Source organism: Spermophilus citellus, assembly GCF_964194105.1.
Source record: "Spermophilus citellus genome assembly, chromosome: 19".
Lineage (NCBI taxonomy): Eukaryota > Metazoa > Chordata > Mammalia > Rodentia > Sciuridae > Spermophilus > Spermophilus citellus.
The window spans coordinates 21283221-21302437 of NC_138201.1; the positions used below are offsets into that span (position 1 = coordinate 21283221).

At 58.5% G+C, this 19217-nt stretch overlaps 1 protein-coding gene across 2 annotated transcripts in view; it reads right to left on the reverse strand.

Annotated features, from left to right (window-relative positions):
• Nucleotides 1–19217, reverse strand: part of EEFSEC (eukaryotic elongation factor, selenocysteine-tRNA specific) — a 116671-nt gene that overhangs the window by 72593 nt on the left and 24861 nt on the right. The window lies entirely within an intron of this gene.

Below are 19217 nucleotides of genomic sequence, written 5' to 3' on the forward strand. Positions count from 1 at the left end.
AGGGAAAAGAGGGCCGGCGGGGTGGCGCACGCCTGATGTCCCAGCAGCTCGGGAGGCTGAGGCAGGAGGATCGCCAGGTGGAGGCCAGCCTCAACCACTCAGCAAGACCCTCAGCAAGATCTCAAAATAAAAAATGAAAAAGGAAAGAAGAGTCACTAGACATTTTGCTGCCTCTGTCATTTCCAAGCAGGACATCTAGAAACCATTCCGAACAGATTCACATTGAATTGTGCACGGACACAGCACCTGTGTGTTATTTTTATTTATTTTTACGTGGGGGGAACCCAGGGCCCCACAGATGCCCTGGTGACGGGGCAGGAAGTAAAGGACACAGCTACAAACCAGGGGAGACCAAGCACCTCAAGCAACTCCAAGAAGCTGCGAGGAAAGAGGGACCGTGGCCCTATCAACACCTACCAATGCCGGAGGCTGAGGCAGGAGGACCAATGCGGAGACCACTGAGCCTCCACCCCGGCCCCACAGAGTCATGTTCTAATGCATCAATCGATCCATCGATGGACCCATCCCCCGCAGACCTGGCGGGGTGACTTCCTGGTGACAGCCCCCAGTGTCCCCTGGATAAGCAGGTGTGGCCTCACAGTCCCCTCCTCTTGTGACCGCCAGCTGCTTCACACTCAAGTGGGCCACGCAGGTGACTTCCCAGGGGGCAGACCCCGTCCTGGGCTCCTCCCTGGCCCCGGGGCCCTGCCCTATTCAAGGGGAAGCTGAGCCCACCTGGCCCAGAACATGCGATCCCCACAGCCTCCCACACGGCAGGGCGGGGGCAGGTGGCAGGTGAGGACGGAGGCTGCGGGGTCCCAGCCTGTGTGACGGCCCACACCTGCTCTGGTGGGTGAGGGGACCCACAGAGCCAAGGCTGCACTGCCTGGTGGGTTCTTTAAGGGACTGTCAAGAGCAACTCCACCGGTGAGCTCAGCGTTGCCGGAGGCTGAGGCAGGAGGATGGCAAGGTGGAGGCCAGCCTCACTTAGGGAGGCCCTAAGCCACTCAGCGAGACCCTGCCTCTAAATAAAATAGAAAAAGGGCTGGGGACGGGGCTCAGGGGTGGAGTTCCCCTGGGTTAATAAGACTAATTCCAACGCTCCAGGTCCCCTCCCGAGCCGAGACACCACCTGCGACCTTCCTGGAGAGGAAATGAGGGCCCAGGAGGGGTCCCATGACGACCCAGTGACACAGCACACAGGGGTCAGCAGGGATGGAACCCAGGGGACCTAGACCCCTGGGCCCTGTCCCCAGCCCTTTTTCTATTTTATTTAGAGACAGGGTCTCGCTGAGTGGCTCAGGGCCTCACTAAGTGGCTGAGGCTGGCCTCCACCTTGCCATCCTCCTGCCTCAGCCTCCCGAGCTGCTGGGATGACGGCTGGGTACCACCAGGCCCAGCCAGGACAGAGATCTTACCCCACGCGGAGGCTCCTGACCACCTTGCCCCACGGCCTGCCCTGACCAGGAGGGACCCGGGCTGCATGCCAGCTTCCTGTCCTCCAACCTTTACCCCCCTCCACTTCCCGTTTAGGAATCAAGGCACGTGTCCCATCTGTGTGCCCCGTGTCCCTCCTCATCCCTGCTCCCTGTGCCTGCACACGTGCGCCCTCTCCGCTCACCCCAGCCTGAGCGCTCACAGCAAGGCCTGGGGCTGTGATCCGTTGTCACAGCACAAAACCCGGCCAGGGCCCCACAACATAGATCTTTGTTGAGCTGACCAGAGCCGAGGTCAGCGCCTGAGCCTCTTCCACTTTATTTACCAGGAACGTGTCCCTTTCCTCCTCCGGGGCTGAGTGCCACCAGGCGCCTCGTCTTGCCACTTGTTAGGACCCTGTGATGGGAAAGGAGCGGACGGACACACTCGGAGCTTTAAGTGCACACAGAGCCCTTGGTGGCCTCCTGGGTCCACAGACGCCTTTGTTCCCACCAGCACACAGCTCTGCCCCAGGGACACTTCTAAGGGGGTCAGAGGCCACGGGGACTTGTCGGGCCACACTGAGAACCAGGGCACCGCGGGAAGCCGGGGTCAGCTGCGGGCCTGCTGCCGGGCAGCGGTCTCCTCATCCGACTTTTGATCAGGCCCCAGGAAGGGACAGGGCTGGGCCGCCCGGGCGCCCGGGGTCCTTCATCTCGGCATGGAATGAATCCGGGTTCCCACGAGCCGGGGTCGGGAAATGGCTCTGGGACGAGTGGGTGGGAGCCAGACAAAGACCCGCAGCTCACAAACGGCCCTCTGTGCCTCCCGGGTATCAGGGCTGTCATCTGCTGGGGACCACGGGGACCTTGGAGGGTGCGCAGAGCCATTCAAGGCTCTTGGGACTGTTCCAAATGACAATTTCCAACTCTACAGATTCTATATCTTCATCGTTTCAAAAATAAAAATAATGACAAACTCACAAAAGGTCGGCGTTGGGCACAGCCTCGGGGATCTGGGACATGTCATTTTCCTCGTGGGACAGAGGAGGGAAGTATGTGTCCAGGGAAAAGGAACATCAGATTTTGAATATAGTCGAGAAACCTGGAAAGTCAGATATTTGAAAAAATCCAAAGGTATTCTAAGGAGCAGAAAGAATGCTGGAGTTAAAATCAGGAGCTGGGGCACACACCTGTCACTCCAGCAGCTCGGGAGGCTGAGGCAGGAGGATCGCAAGGTGGAGGCCAGCCTCGGCCACTTAGTGAGGCCCTGAGCCACTCAGGGAGACCCTGTCTCTAAATAAAATAGAAAAAGGGCTGGGGACGGGGCTCAGTGGTTAAGCCACTTCAGTTCCCAGGACCAAAGAAAATGAAAAGTGAAACAAAATCACAATAAAATTAAAATTACATTAAATTAAAAGTAAAATAAAATCAGGGGAAAAAATCGTGCTCAACTGGTGATTCTTTAAATTGTGCCCCTGAGAACACAAAGCCACAGCAGGGACCTGCAGCCTGTGACGGTCACCACCACTTGCCACACACACCCACCCGATGCCCACCCTGGTCACAGCAGGACGGCACGACACAGCCCAGGAGGGGTCCAGAGTGTGGCCACGGGCTCACCACGGACAGCCCACGGGGTCCACCTGGGCAGCTGTGCCATGGACACAGCACGTCGGCCATCACCCTCTGGGGACAGTGATGTGGGTGCTACAGACGAGAACAAGGTCGCAGACGTGCGGTGGCCGCCTCAAGGTCAAGGAGCCGGGATTGAGACAGACTGGAGCTCAGACCACGGACCTGTCTCCACGGCAGCACCCCACGTCCCCGAGGGCAGGATCCACGTCCACAAGACCGTCGCTCTGTCCCTGGGCGGGAGGGGTGCACGCAGGAGCCCGTGAGTGCTCCAGGACAGGTCCTGGGAGGGCCCAGAAGGTTCCTTCCAGGAAGATTCCAGAAGGTTCCTTCCAGGAAGGTTCTAGATGGTTCCAGAAGGTTCTTTCCAAGAAGGTTCCTTCCAGGAAGGTTCTAGATGGTTCCAGAAGGTTCTTTCCAAGAAGGTTCCTTCCAGGAAGGTTCTAGAAGGTTCATTCTGCAAAGGTTACTTCCAAGAAAGTTCTACAAGGTTCTTTCTAAGGTGGTTCTGGAAGGTTCCTTCCAGGAGGGTTCCAGAAGTCCCTGCGTGGGGAGGAAGTGCTGGCCACTCTGCAGCTCAGGCCACCTGCATTAGGGCGGTGTCTTGATTCACTGTCCAACGTGTCCCTCCCCATTGCAAGGCCCACACAGGTGTGGTCAGTGGCTCCAGCAGCCCCCACCCTGAAGGGCTGAATGCTGTCCCCCTAGTCCAGGCGGCCCCTGGGCTCACAGATGTGGACAAAGGACTCGGGTGAGTCAGGAAGTGTGGGCGAGGGGGTGGCCCACTCAGCCACAGCTGGGGGACTGGAACTCGGTGCCACCACTGTGGAGAGCAGGGTGGACGGGCTTCAGGAAACTGGGAATGGAGCCACCATGGGACCCAGCCGTCCCACTCCTCGGTTTATACACAAAGGACTTAAAATCAGCACACGACAGGGACACAGCCACATCAGTGTTTATAGCAGCTCAGTTCCCAATAGCTAAACTGTGGAGCCAACCTAGGTGCCCTTCAACAGGGGATGGATAAAGAAACTGTGATCTATATACACAGTGGAATATTATGCAGCCATAAACAAGGATGAAATGACGGCATTCGCTGGTCAATGGATGGAGCTGGAGACGATCACGCTGAGTGGAATCAGCCAGTCCCCAGAAACCAAAGGCTGAGTGTCCTCTCTGATATGGGGACGCTGACTCACAATAGGGGGGCAGAGAATAGCAGTTCACTGGATGAGACTCAGGAGAGTGGAGGGAAGGGAGGGGAGGGGACTGGGAGAGACAGGGGAATGAATGGACGTCCCTTTCCCATGTTCACAGAGGAACCCACGACCAGGGACACCCAATAGCAGGTCCAGCCACGGGAGTGGGACGTCACACCCCATGTGGGTGGGACATGGCAGGATGCACGCTGCCGTCACGGGGAGCTAAGGAGAAGAAATAAATTTAAAAAGCAGCAGGCATTAATATAGAAGTCGGGCCAGGCATGGAGTGGGCAGGCCGGGCACCCGCGGGCACCCGCACACACAGCTCTGGCCCTCCTCCTTGGCCCCGTCCCCCACTCTGCCCACCTCCAGGCCACTCCATCACCAGGGTGCGCTGGGGCTCAGCTGGGGGCCTCTGCCACCTTCAGAGGGACCAGGAGGCCAACAGAGGTCCTGCCCCTGGAGGAGGCCCTGGGGACCCCGTCCTTTGTCCTCACAGACAGTCACCTTCACCCACCCACGGCGTCCAAGGCGGGGGAGGGGACAGAGTGCCTCGTCCATGAACCAGGGACAGGACTCCCCAGCCCCTGTGCTGCTCCTGCCGGGTCTCTGGTCGCTGGGCTCTCAGATGGCACCCAGGCAGCTCAGAGGGAGGGTCTGTCTGCTCTGGGACACAACAGGAAGTCCACCTGACTCCCAAGGCAGAGTCCTAAGGATGGAGGCAGAGGATTGGAGGCCCGGCAGGCCCCGCCCCTCACCCACTGCGCAGCTCAGGCAAAGGCACATCTTTTTTGGAGGGAGGGGTGCCAAGGATGGAACTGAGGGGACTCGACCCCTGAGCGCCGTCCCCAGCCCTGTTTGTATTTCATTTAGAGACAGGGTCTCACTGAGCTGCTGAGCGCCTCACTAAATCGCAGAGGCTGGCCTCCACCTGGCGATCCTCCTGCCTCAGCCTCCCGAGCTGCTGGGATGACAGGCGTGGGCCACCCCCTGACTGCATTTCCCTCTCCTTCTGTCCCCAGCTCAGCCCTCAAGCTAGAACCTTCTCCATGAGCCCAATCCCCACAAAGCCCAAGAGGAGCCTCCAGAGAGACGGGACGTGCACAGAAATAAATATTGGAGGCCAAGATGGACGCAAGAGCCGGTTCAGCGTCTGCCCTCCCCCTGCCCGCATTCCTGAGCCCTCTGGGGACCCTGAGGCCTCTGAGCAGCAGGTGGGCCAGGCCCGCAGGTGGCAGAGGAAGGAGAGCAGACCATGCCAGGGCAGCCTGCCAGCATCCTTCAGGACACACGTGCCACCTGAGGCCCGTGCCATAGGAGGTGGGGGGACTTTCATCAGCACCTCGGCAGCCAAAGGAGAACAATGGGAGCATGTCAGCAGCCCAGGAACAGGAGCGGTGACAAAGAGTGGCCCCGAGAGATCGGGGGAACGAGCAGCCAGATGCCAGACAGAGGTGCGGCCCGGGGGACCAGCCAGAAAGGCTGGGGATGCCTCAGAGGACCACAGGGACACAGGGACGGGGCAAAGCCAGGGCCGAGGACAGGACACCTGCGGGCTGCGCAGTCTTGGGTCAGGAGCTGTCCTCCTTGGAGCCACATCTGTACCAGGACAATCACCCAACTGTGACCCAGGCACAGGGGGAAGCCATCAAGACACAAATAGAAGTAGATCTCTACCTTACAGGGGACGCCAACATCAGTGACAACTACATCAAAGGTTCAAGTGTAAAAACAGAAAATCTAGAGAGAAGCTGGGGCACGGTGGCACACGCCTGTCATCCCAGCGGTTTGTGGGAGGCCAAGGCAGGAGGATCGCAAGTTGGAGGCCAGAGCTGGTTCCTTTCAGAATGTCTGCCCAGAGGTGGAAATAACTGTGGGAATGTTTTGGTACCTGAGATTGACCCCAGGGGTACTCAACCCCTGAGCCCCGTCCCCAGCCCTTTTCATATTTTATTTAGAGACAGGGTCTCGCTGAGTTGCTTAGGGCCTCATTTTTGCTGAGGCTGGCCTTGAACTCATGATCCTCCTGCCTCAGCCTCTCAGCTGGGGACACCCATGTGTACCACTGCCCCTGGTTACAAAGTGAGTTTGTTTGTTTGGTTTTTGTTGGTTTGTTTCCGTGCTGGAGCCCAAACCCAGGGCCCTGCAGATGCTGGACAGGTGCACCAGGCTGCACCCCAGCTCACGAGTCATTTTTATAACTCGTGCGTTTATGTAAAAAACTTGCTGGGCACCATGGGGCACACCTGTCATCCCAGCGACTCAGAAGGCTGAGGCAAGGAGGATGGCAAGTTCATGGTCACATCTGGAAACTCAGCAAAACCCTGTCTCAAAATAAAAAAAATTAAAAACAGTCTGAGCATGTAGCTCAGGGGAGCCCCCTATGTTCGGTCCCTGGTGCTGCACAACAAAAAGACCATGAATGAAACATATTAAGCCTGTTGCCACGAGCACAAACTAACTACAAAGAGCAATCTTTTTTGCAAACCTAAGAATGAATGTTTAGCCAGACGCCGTGGCGCACGCCTGTCATCCCAGCCGCTCGGGAGGCTGAGGCAGGAGGATCGCAAGGTGGAGGCCAGCCTCAGCCAAAGCAAGGCCCTGAGCAACTCAGCGAGACCCTGTCTCTAAATGAAATAGAAAAAGGGCTGGGGACGGGGCTCAGGGGTGGTAGGGACAGAGCCAGGCTGGTGTTCCCAGCCTGGGAGCAGGCCCGGGGTGCCTGGACTCTGAGGTTCCCAGAGTCCCGTGCCAGGGTCTCTCTGGGGTCCTCTGGGTTTTCTGCTGACTGCGCACAGGGGTCCACGTCCTGCTGGGGCGAGAGGTAGTCAAGGAAGGAGTCTGAAATGTAGGAATAAAATAATGGTGGGCCGCGGGCTCTAATTTGATTTCATGCTTTGGGAGGAAATGAATGGAGGCTGCTTTCAAAGGTCTGCTCACTGGGCGCCCCCAGCCCCCCATCGGGGGCCCCCCCACCGCCCTGGACGTTTCTGAGGATTTCCTCCAGCACCAAAGAGAAAATAGGATTGTGGCAAAGGCTCCGTTCTCAAGTGTCACGGGGACTCGGGGCAGGCTGGGTCCTAATGTGCACTTCCCATTTTGGGGAAGAGGAAATTCTTCAATTAATAAACCGGGGGTGCACAGGGCCAGGCCTTAGGTCCTAATCAACTGCATCTGTACTTAGGATAAAAAGACTCACTATTCTGGTTTTTTTTCCTCCCTCCCTCCCTCCCTCTCTCTCTCTCTCTCTCTCATTTTGCTTCTTGCAAAAAAAAAAAAAAAAAAAGAAAGAAATAATAAAATGAATGTTTTATTTGAAATTCTTTGAGGTTCATATCTCCTGTTTCAGGAAATATTGTCTATTTCATGCAATGGATGCAGCTCGGTCCCCCCGCCCCCTGCTGCCCTGACTATTTCCTTCTTTAAACTTCTGCTAAGAATCTGGAGTCCACCCCCCCCCAATAAATAAATAAATAAATAAATAGCTGGATTCTTCTCTGCCCCCCTCCACTGGGAGATGAAATGAATTGGCCCGGATTTTGGCAGACACCTTGGGGGTTGGGGGAGGGAGGGGAGGAAGACACATGGCCAAATATGGATGTAAGAACTTCTTCTGGACACAACGGTAAAGGGGTGGCCGCGGGAATGGGGACTGGGAGGAGGACCTGGGTTCAGCTGGCCTGGGTGAAGTTCACAGCCAGTGCTGAGACCCAGCCCCGGGGAAGGGGACCCTGCCCAGACATCTCTGTGGCACTCAGCCAGGGGCGGCCCAAGAAGAGGTCTTAGCATCTCAGGAGAAAACCAGGTTGGCCCGCGCCTGTCATCCCAGCGGCTCGGGAGGCTGAGGCAGGAGGATCACCAGGTGGAGGCCAGCCTCAGCCAAAGCAAGGTGCTGAGCCACTCGGCGAGACCCTGTCTCTAAATAAAATAGAAAAAGGGCTGGGGACGGGGCTCAGGGGTTGAGGGCCCCTGGGTTCAACATTTGGTATCATAAAATAAATAAATAAAAAGTTAGAAATACCTGAGCACATAGACAGCACCTGCTCAGTGGAGAAGGAGGGAGGTGAGGCAGGAAGAGCAGACCCTGTCTGTCTGACCTGGGGCCCATTCTTTTTTTTTTTTTTTTTTTTTGCTTAGTGCCAGGGATGGAACCCAGGGGCCCTCAACCCCTCAGCCTCCATCCCCAGCCCTTTTTATATTTTATTTAGAGACCAGGTCTCGCCTCACCTGCCTGGGCCTCAGCCTCTCCCATCTGCAGAGGAAGACCGTCTATTATTGACAGGGCCCATGGGATTTGTAGAAGAGGGCTGCAAACCTTACCCAGGGCACAGAACACTCCAGTCCCATGTTCTAGGATATGAGGTCCCATCCTCCCTGCTCAATTCTAGAAAGAAAAGGATAAATGTTGCTATAATCCCAGCAACTCGGGAGGCTGAGGCAGGAGGACCAGGAATTAGAGGCCAGCCTCAGCCACTCAGCAAGACCCTGTCTGTAACTAAAATCTAAGAAGGGCTGGGGACGGGGCTCAGGGGTTAAACCCCCCTGGGTTCCATCCCTGGGACCAAAAAGGAAAAACAAAGACAGAAGGGGTGTCCGGGGCCAGTGGGCACCTCGAGGTGTAACGAGGCCCAGGCCCAGGGTGCAGGGTGAGTCTGCAGGAACCTGGAGCCCCTGAGCCCCATCTGGACGGGCAGGGTCTCCCCGCTGCAGTGGGTCGGCAGGAATGCAGGCCTGGAGCTGCAAGATCTTCCGGTTTTTCAAGAGAAGCCAAAAATGCAGACTATTAGATGTGATTTGCCAAATTTTAAATGTTGACAACCGATTCGAAAAATGTTTAAACTGCGGGGCCCAAAGAAAATATGTCCGAGGGCCAGGGCTGGCCTGCTGCTGCCTCGTGGAGAAGTTCTGGGGTGAGTTTTCTCTAGAAACTTGGAAGGCGCAGGACAAACAGCCCGCTCCCTTGGCCCTCGCCCATTGGAGCCAGAACAGAACTCAGGAGTCCGTGTCCTGAGCCCCGCGGGTGACAGATGGCACAGCACAGCCCTCAGACTCCAGGGACCTACATTTCTTTGGGGGGTGGTACCAAGGATGGAACTCTGGGGCCCTCAACCCCTGAGCCCCAGCCCCAGCCCCTTTTTGTATTTTAGAAACAGGGTCTTGCTATATGGCTGAGGCTGGCCTCCAACTTGCGATCCTCCTGCCTCAGCCTCCCCAGCCATTGGGATTATAGGCATGGGCCACGGCACCCGGCCATATTTTGTCTTTGAAGACGGTCGGGAAGCTGGGTGCCAGGAGGGTTGTCCTGGAGGTACTGGGTGCTGGGTTCTCTGGTGGGGATCAGACAAACCACAGCTCAGACCCCGACCCTTCAGCTAGGCCACCAGAGGCAAGCACTGACCCTCTCTGGCCTGAGTGTCACCCGAGGCTGGTGAAGGGGTAGCAGCAGGCTGCCCCAGACCCACGGCCCCCAGGGTCAGGACCTAGTTCCCCTGGAAACAGGGCTGATCCACACAGGTTCTCCTCCACACGGCAGGACGCAGGGCTTCATGTCACCAAGGTGCCATGTCACCAAGGCACGTGACCTTCTCTCTGGCGCCTCCAGCACAGGTTTCCTTGCTCACCTCCAGGTGACCTAGGACAACGGAACTGGAAACCTCAGAGACAGGGGGCTGGCATTTCCTTGGGGACAGAAGTGGCCCTCACCAGGTCCTTGGAAAGTGCCCTGTCCACAGGATCCTAGGGCCCGGGCTCAGGGGACACTCGGAGCCAGGCTGGCCCTCTGTGTCTTCCTGCCCAGCCCACGGGGTCGTCGCACCCCACGCTGCAGGCGGACGCAGAAAGGCCCAGGGAGGGGACACTAGAGGCTGCTCTCCTTGCCCAAGGCCACAGAGCTCGGGAGTAGCAGGGACAGAGCTGGACCCCAGGCACTCTGTGGAAACAGAGAGGAGGTCACAGTCCCCTCCCCGCCTAAGGAACAAAAAGAGGGGCAAGTCGGGTGTGGGGGCGCATGCATGGAACCTCAGCTCCTGGGGAGGCTGAGGCAGGAGGATCGTGAGTTGGAGGCCACTTGGCAAGATCGGTCTCAGAATCAAAAATAAAGGGCAGGGTGTGCGGCTCGGGGGCAGAGCACCCGCGGTTCAGTCCCTGGTGAGAGAGGGAAATGGGGGCCAGGTCCCCAGCTGCACCCCGACCTTCCCAGGCTGAGCCGCGCTCGCTGTGCCCTGGCCAGGCTGAGGGCCTCCCACGGCCTCCCCAAGGCCTGCATGCCCTCCCCGCACCCCAACCCTTCACCCTTCAGCTTAGATGTCACCCCCATTTCCCAGGCACTTTCTGATCTGGAGGTGGCCTTCCCTCAGGGTCCCACGGCACTGGGGGGTACCCTGTGTTGATCCCCTGCCTCTCCTGCAGCCTCACCCCATGGGGACAGGGGCCCAAGCTGCCACCTTCCCACAGACCCCCTTCCCCCCAGGAGGACAGAGCAGGTGAACTTTATGGAGATAACAGAAACAGCTAGGTGGCCGGGCACACGCCTGTCATTCCAGAGGCTCTGGAGGCTGAGGCAGGAGGACCGCCAGGTGGAGGCCAGCCTCCAACTCAGTGAGACCCTGTCTCTAATAAAATATAACAAGGGCTGGGGACGGGGCTCAGGGTTAAGCACCCCTGGGTTCAGTCCCCGGTGCAAAAAAACAGTCACCCAGGTGACACTGGCCAAGGCAGAACTAGGGGTGGGACTTCACACCTCCTGGCCTCCACCATGGAAGCCAGGTCCAGCCTCCCAAGCCGCCTGACTCCGTCTGGTCCTGAGAAACCACAGTTGTCCTGTGCTCTCTGTCACCGACACATCCAGAGCCTGCCATGTCCCGTGTGGGCCACCTGAGGGACAGGACGCAATGGAGACCAGCCAGGGGCGAGCCAGGAAGGTCCCCTGGAGGAGGTGCCAGGCCCGTGTCCCCAGGCGGGGCTGCCCCCCTTGGCAACGCTCCCTGTGCCCTGGTGAAGTGCCCAAGGTGCTCCACGTGGCTCCCACACCAGCCACCCAGGCCCCAGACACTGAGGCTGTCATTGAGACCCTGGGACGTGGAGGAAAGGGAAGCTGGCTTGTGTTCCACTCTGAACACCCGTATCGTTGTCCCCTGGGCTGGGTCCCAGGCTTTAGGGATGAATGTAACCAGTCTCTGCCCAGAAGGAGCTCGCAGTCTGACGTCCAGGACACACACCCGCACACAACATCAACACAAGGACATAAAAGTGAACCGGGCTGGACGTGGTGGCGCAGGCCTGTTATCGCAGATGCACGGAAGGCCAAGGCAGGAGGATCGCAAGGTCGAGGCCAGCCTTGGCAACTGAGGGAGGCCCTGTCTCTAAATAAAATACAAAAAAAAAAAAGGGCTGGGGACGGGGCTCCATGGTGAAGCACCCCTGGGCTCAATCCCTGCACCACAAAAAGGTGAACCGAGAAGCTCTGCCCAGCAAGACAGGAGGCGGGGATCCGACACCTGGAAGATGAGGAGGCCGGAAGGCCAGGGAGGAGGCCGTTCCGGGTGGAGGACGCAGCAGGGGGCGACGGAAGCCAGGCTGCCAGCGCCCGGAGGATGCTGAGCAGGCAGATCCCTGGAGTCTCGTTCAGAAGGGACGGAAGGACCAGAGGCGCCCAGCACTGGCCCGGGGACCAGCCCCGACTCAGGGCCCGCTCACGACAGCTGTTCCCAATCTTCTCGGGAGTGGAGCACATGTGGCCCACCCAGGGGACGGCCCATGCCGGGTCCCCGCGAGGGTCCACGATTTATTAGGCCTCTCCACCCCAACAGGCCCCGATGTCCCAGAACCACAGCGTCTCCCCTGCGTCCTCAGTGCACACGCTGCTCACGGGGACGCCCGGCTGCAAGGTCCTGCCCCGGTTCAAAGCCAGGCCTGGCCCTCCCGCCGATCCCGAGTGGGGACAGTCTGCGGTCTCCAGCCTCCAGGAGGCAGCACATCTCAATTAAAACCAGACACAGTCGGACACAAAGACGCAGGAAAAAATGGGGCTTCGCACACCCTGACCGCCACCTGTGGGCATGGTGACAGGACCCGGGCTAGATCCTGGGGGACTTTCTCCTGTCCCCAGCCTGCCGGTGAACAGATCTGGTGTCCCCTCGGCTCCAGAGCCCTTCTTCCCTTTAGAGGCTGGAGGGCTGCGGAGCATGAAGGCCCACACCTGTACTCTCAGGGGCTCTGGAGGCTGAGGCAGGAGGATCGCAAGGTGGAGGCCAGCCTCAGCAACTCAGCGAGACCCTGTCTCTCAATAAAATACTAAAGGGCTGGGGACAGGGCTCAGGGGTTAGCACCCCTGGGTTCCATTCCTGGTACCAAAAAGATAGGAGGGGGTTGTGTTTTAAGCAGAGAAAACAGGAGGCCTGAGACAGGAGGCCCAAGTGGGGACATAGCACACAGGGGGGTAGGTGGGTCATGATGATCCTTGCAGAGACGGTGATCAGTTTGGACTGTATACTCCTTTGGGGGGTACCAGGGACTGAACCCAGGGTGCTTACCTACGGAGCCCCGTCCCCAGCCCTATTTTGTATTTTATTTAGAGACAGGGTCTCCCTGAGTAGCTGAGGCTGGCCTCCACCTTGCGATCCTCCTGCCTCAGCCTCCCCAGCTGCTGGGAGGACAGGGGTGTGCCCCCAGCCCAGCTGGATTGTGTCTTTACACACAAGAAAAGGTCAGATGCAGTTTAAGTTGGGGAGTGGGGTGACCTGACGCCTCTTTCGACAGTGTGTTTGGGCTGTCTGCGGACAGTGAGATCCTGAGGGCAACTGGGAGGCTCTTTGGGATGTGGCCGTCACCGTGGCAGTGGGTGAGGATGGTGGCTGGGGGCACGGTCCTGCTGTGCTCCAGAGCAAGGAACGAGCTGGGCCACGGAGGGCGCACCGGCCACAGAGGACTGGGCCCTGGGCTCCCCGGGTCCTCGGACAGGGCGGTCCTCCACCAGGCCCCGGTGCAGCCTCCTCTTTTCTGTGTCAGCTCCCTCGTCCCCGGGGCCAGGTGCTTGTGACAGCAGGCTCTGGATTTCATCTGCACAGAACAGGGAAGCCTCCTTTTGAACGTCCCGAAAAGCTGGAGCCAGGCCTACCCACAGCGCAGGAGGCGGAGGCGGAGGGGAGAAGTCTTACCCTCCTTATTAGGAACTCTACGGAGGATGTCTAAACCCAGCTTCACTCAAAAAGCCGCACAACAAACATGTTTTCAAAATTACATAAAAAGGATCAACTAAGCCAGGGTGGTGGGGAGGCTGAGGCAGGAGGATCGCCAGGTGGAGGCCAGCCTCAGCCACTTAGCAAAGCCCTGAGCAGCTCAGCGAGACCCTGTCTCTCAATAAAATCTAAAAAGGGCTGGGGCTGGGGCTCAGGGGTTGAGGGCCCTGGGTTCAGTCCCGGGGACCAAAAAATAGCCTCAGCTGGGGGAGGCTGTCCCCTCCACTGTCACGGTGCCTGGCGCCGGGTGCCCGTTTGGGAAGCGCTGATACAACACAGAACAGACAGACAGCCCCCAGCCCCCAGCCTCTGGCCATGTGCCCAGAGGAGGCCCGAGAACAGCTCCCACCCAGAGCCACCGCCCGGGGAGGCCCCTGCAGCCGGAGGCCGGCCCAGGAAGGCGGCCTCATCTGCGGGTTTCAAGCGACTCAAAGCCAATCTGTTTCAAGTCCCAGCTGGTGTCTGGCCGCTCCGCGGAGCACTTAAGATCTAGAGCTGATTATTTTTCTGGCAATGACAAAGGCAGGCGGGAGAGGGGGTGTCCTGTTTCCAGCTGTTTCCGGAACCTTCTGGAAAGGTCTGGCGGGAGCCGGAGCCAAGCTGGGAGGGGGCTGCGCGGGCCTCAGGGCTTGGGCTTCCTTTCCTCCCGGAGACCTGCTCACCTGGGTCAGGAGGGCACAGCCGGGGGACAGGCCCGTCCCCTCGCCCCTGCACACGGGCACTGAAGCCCTCAGACAGGACCCGTCCACCAGCCTCTCTGGCTCCCTGGGGTTTGGGGGTGGACCCAAGGCCAGGTCCTTGTGGCCCTGCAGGGTGGCCTGGAGCTGGGGTCCTCATCCAGGGACCTGGGTGGTGGAATGCGCCTGTGGGACGCAGTGGACATCACAGGACACAGTAGGTGCTCACTAAACGGAGGAGGCTCCGGATTTGGCTGGTTCTCCACAGGGACAGGGTCCCCTGCCTGGGGTGCTGCGCTTCCTCCTGCAACCTGCCTCCAGGACGAGGACCATGCAGCCAGAGTGAGGCCTGGTGCACCCTGGGGGCGGGGACCTGTCACCTGTCACTCTCCCGGAGTCACCTCATTCGGACAAACACCTCCAGGCTGCCCTCGTACAGCCACGAGTCCCCTTCTGTGGAGAGCAGGAGGGACGCGACACCTCTGTTGACTTCTGCTGTGACAGTGACACAGGGTGGTGGCCAGGATGCCACTTGGACCCCAGGAGGATCCCACACAGGTGACCCTGGGTGACACGTACATCGGGGCTTTACGGCACCCGCCTCACGGGCCAGGTGCCCTTTCATGCCCTCCCTGGCCACTGCCACCTGCCTTCTGTCCCAAGGAGATGGGGACTGTGTCACAGGAGTCCAGCCGGGTGTGTGGGAAGCCCTCAGAGAGCAGGGGACGGGAAGCAGAGGCCACCGGAATGCCAGCTCTTGTCACTGAGATCTGTGGAGACGACGCTGTGGTCATTTCTATGTCGTGCTTTCTCACTTCTGTCCTCTTGGTTTCCCTGGTCCAGGGGGTCAGACCTGAGGGCGCTGAGCCCCTTTTCCATTTTATTTAGAGACGGGTCTCACTGAGTGGCTGGGGGCCTCGCTAAGTGGCTGGGGCTGGCTTTGAACTCGCGATTCTCAGCCACAGCAACGTGCACAGCAGCTCAATTCACAACAGCACGACACCTAAGTGACGGAGCCAGCCGAGGTGCCCTTCAACTGATAAGTGGAGAAAGAAACTGGCGTCCGTATACACAGTGGAATATTACTCAGCCATCAAGAAGGATGAAATGATGGCATTTGCTGGTCAATGGATGGAGCCAGTCCCCCAAAACCAAAGGCGGAGTGTCCTCTCTGATATGGGGACGCTGACCCACAATAAGGGGGGGGTGGCAGTTCACTGGATGAGACGCAGGGGAGTAGAGGGAAGGGAGGGGACTGGGAGAGACAGGGGAATGAATGTACGTCCCTTTCCCATGTTCACAGAGGAACCCACGACCAGGGACACCCCACAGCAGGTCCAGCCACGGGAGTGGGACGTCACACCCCGTGTAGGTGGGACATGGCAGGATGTTCACTGTTGTCACGGATAATTAAAAAAGAACAAATATAAAACGAAGAAAAGAGATTAAATTTTTTAAAATAAAAGAACTCACAATCCTCCTGCCTCAGCCTCCCCGGCCAGCTCCCCTCTGTCTGTTATCTTCCCAACTGGACTGAGACGGTTACTCGACGACAGATTGAAAAACTCCATAATAAGAACCATCGTCTCCTAAAATACTCAGGTAGGAAGCCTGCAGAAGTTTCGGCCCCCAGTTCAGTGTCTCAAACCACCTCGAAGATGAGCCTCGCCTGGTGACCAAAGAGTGTCCCCATCGGCCCCTGAGAGGAAAGGTCCCCACTGCCTGCCACCAGTCACAACTGATGTGACGACACGGGGCTGTCCCCAAGGGTGGCCTGCTGAGAAACTAGCCACAGGATGGTGACTCTGTGAGCTGGTGACCAGGCTCCCTGAGGGTCTGGGGAGTGATTTCATGGGAAACCGGACCAGCGGGCTGGGCACTGGGGTGCAGGGTGCGACCCCAACATCTGGGGAGTCCTGGGGGCCAGCTGCAGGTGCGAGTGGGCGGGTCCAAGAGGACACATGGAGGGGGTCACATGTCCAGGACAAAGCCAGGCGCAGTGGTCCACGCCTGTCATCCAGAGGTTTGGGAGGCTGAGGCAGGAGGATCGCAAGGTGGAGGCCAGCCTCAGCCAAAGTGAGGCCCTGAGCAACTCAGGGAGACCCTGTCTCTCAATAAAACGCAAAATAGGGCTGGGGTGGGTTCAATCCTTGGCTCAGGCTGAGGCAGGTGGGAGGTTCACGGCCAGGGTGGCCTGGTGTGGCCAGCCACCTGCTCCACCGGTCCCCGCACGCCTCTGGCCTCTTTCCAGGTCCTCTGAACACAGCCACCCTGAGCTCCGCCTGCTTCCCATCACGGAGGGAGCCTGAACTTGAACTTGAGGGCTGCACAACTGCTAGCAGCCACGAAGCCACCCCAGAGCCAGCGGAGCTTGGGGACAGGCCAACCTTTGATGCTCCTCCATCCCCTGACGGGCCCGTCTCGGCCGTGTTTATTTTTCCTGGGGAACTTTTGCAATGTTCCAACTAAACAGCGCGGCTTCGTCAACAAGTTTTGGAGCAAGAGAAATGGCAACAGGCTGTGTGTGCAGGGCCGCTGGGCGACGGCGGGAAGCGCCCCTCCTGGGTCTGAGAGGCCGGCCAGCTCTGCCTCCTGCCACCAGGCCCCCCAAGTCTCCCTTCTCTCAGGACCACCTTTCACCCCGTTTTTTTTGGGGGGGGGTACTGGGGATTGAACTCAGGGGCATTCAATCACTGAGCCCCATCTCCAGCCCTATTTTGTATTTTATTTTATTTGAGTGGCTGAGGCTGGCCTCCAACTTGCGATCCTCCTGCCTCGGCCTCCTGAGCCACCGGGTACTAAAAAAAAAAAAAAATGCAGACAGAAGTGGGCGAGAGAGGAGTCCAGAGCCACCCCACTGACCTGATGCCTGAGCACTGGATCAGGAGCAGGAGGGTCTCCTGCCCGGGGACCCAGGTCACCAGTCACCTGAGACATACTGAGCCCACTCTCCTTCCACTGCGGGGGGACACACAGGACTCTCGCTCTCCTGGGCACCAGCAGGGACCTTGAACAGACTCCCCTGGTTCCTGGGCTCTGCTGTGCACCCGACTGTCCCAGCAGCCCCCCCCAGCAGCCTGGAGATGACCCTCACTTCGCCAACAAGCAGTGAGCTCCCGGGGACAAGGGGTGAAGCCGGAGTCCCCCCTGGATCTCGGTGGCCCTGAACCACTGCTCTCCCCTTTGGCAGGGATCTGGGGACACAGACAGGCGTGTCCCTGGGTGCCTCTGTGCAGACTTGGGCGGAAGCCCCCAAGCACGAGCTGACGGATGCCGTGCGCCTCTGCCCAGCCAGGAGACCCCACGACCCCCCGGGGTCCCCTCTGCCTGAACGTCCCCAAGTCCTGCCACTCTCTCTGCTGCACTGTGGAGGGACAGAAAAGGAACTCAAGCCCTGAGGAGCAGCCGGGCTGTGGCTGTGTGTGACACACGGCAGGTCCCCTTAGGGACAGTTCACCCTAGAGGCCGGCAGCGGCTGACAGATCAGCTCAGGAGCAGAAGGAGGGGACCAAGCAGCGGACCCAGAACAACCAAGAGCCCAGAGTCCCCAGGCTGTTGACGAGCTTGTCCCCACATGAGGAATGCAGAAGGGGCCCCCAGAACATGGCCTCCACCGTCTCCCGGCCTCTATGGACCCCATGCCCAGCAGCTCTGGAGGCTGAGGCAGGAGGATGGCAAGTTGGAGGCCAGCCTCAGCCACTCAGTGAGGCCCTGAGCAACTCATGGGGAAAAGAATAAGCCGGGCTACGCTCGGGGCTTGGACTTTGGAGCTCCTCCTCTGGGTGCTCCTGTTCCAAACCTGCAGTTCCCGCTGCCAGGAATGACGGTCCCAAGTGGCAGGAGTCTGGTGGCACGCTGTGGCACTGCCTGGTAAGGAAATCATTAACTTTCTGGTTCTCTTTCAAAGCCTCAGACTGAACAATGCACAAGTCCCATTTGGGGCACAATTGGAATGAACGCCTTTGTAAACCACTCTAATCTCCCTTTGTGACAAAGGCAAGGCATGGCACAGGTTCACAGCCGGTGGCAGGCTGGAATCTGGCCCGGGACTGGTTTTCGGTGTCTGCGCCTGCGCACCCCACTGTGTATCTATTCCACTTGCAGAAAGGACGCTGGATTCCAACTGCCTTAGTGATTCCAAATTTCCTTATTATGGAAAATTTTAAAGTGGATTATAAAATTGCATTGAATCAGGACACTCATGATACAGTCCTGTGCGGTGGCCCAAACCCGTCATCCCAGCAGCTCAGGAGGCTGAGGCAGGAGGATCGCAAGGTGGAGGCCAGCCTCAGCAACTCAGCGAGGCCCTAAGCAACTCAGGGAGACCCTGTCTCTAAATAAAATAGAAAAATGGCTGGGGACGGGGCTCAGAGGCTGAGTGCCCCTCGTTCAATCCCTGGTACCTAATAATAATAATAATAATCCACATATTCATCATCCAAACAAAGAACTATCTCCCCAAAGGAAATGCTATGAGGTCCCTGGGAGACACGAGCCTTATTAAGTTGACCAAGTGACTCGGTGACAGAACTAGACCCCAATTTCGAAATGGACAGAGAATGGTCCCTGAGCTCCAGGGCCACCATCAAATGAAATGGTTGTTACAAAGTCCAAAAGGTGGCTGGAGGCAGGGAGGCCTGGCCTCTACTTCTCCACCGGCCTCCCCTGCAAAATAGCAGGGCTCAGGGCTCCCACATGCAGTAGCTGTCGCGTGCGGGGGTGACAATAGCTCTAGACACTCTTGTGCCCACCCACCCGGGAGCTCAGAACCGCAGGAACAAAAGGTTGGGAGGAGGGGAGGCGGCGAGAGAAGAAAAGCTTCAAGATTAAAGTCCCAGGCAGGGACAGACGGCTCCGTTTTTTAATAACTGAAAACACGAGTTGGGTCTGAATGTGGCCATTGTTTAGCAGAGGGGGGCAGTGGACGCGGGCAGGACTGGCTGGCGACAGGGCTGCCTTCCCATCAGAAATAAGATTTACCAAAAAAGGGGGAGAGGCCCGGCGGCCTCCACCCCCAGCTGCCTTTACTCTAAGGACGCAGGGCCAGGCGGC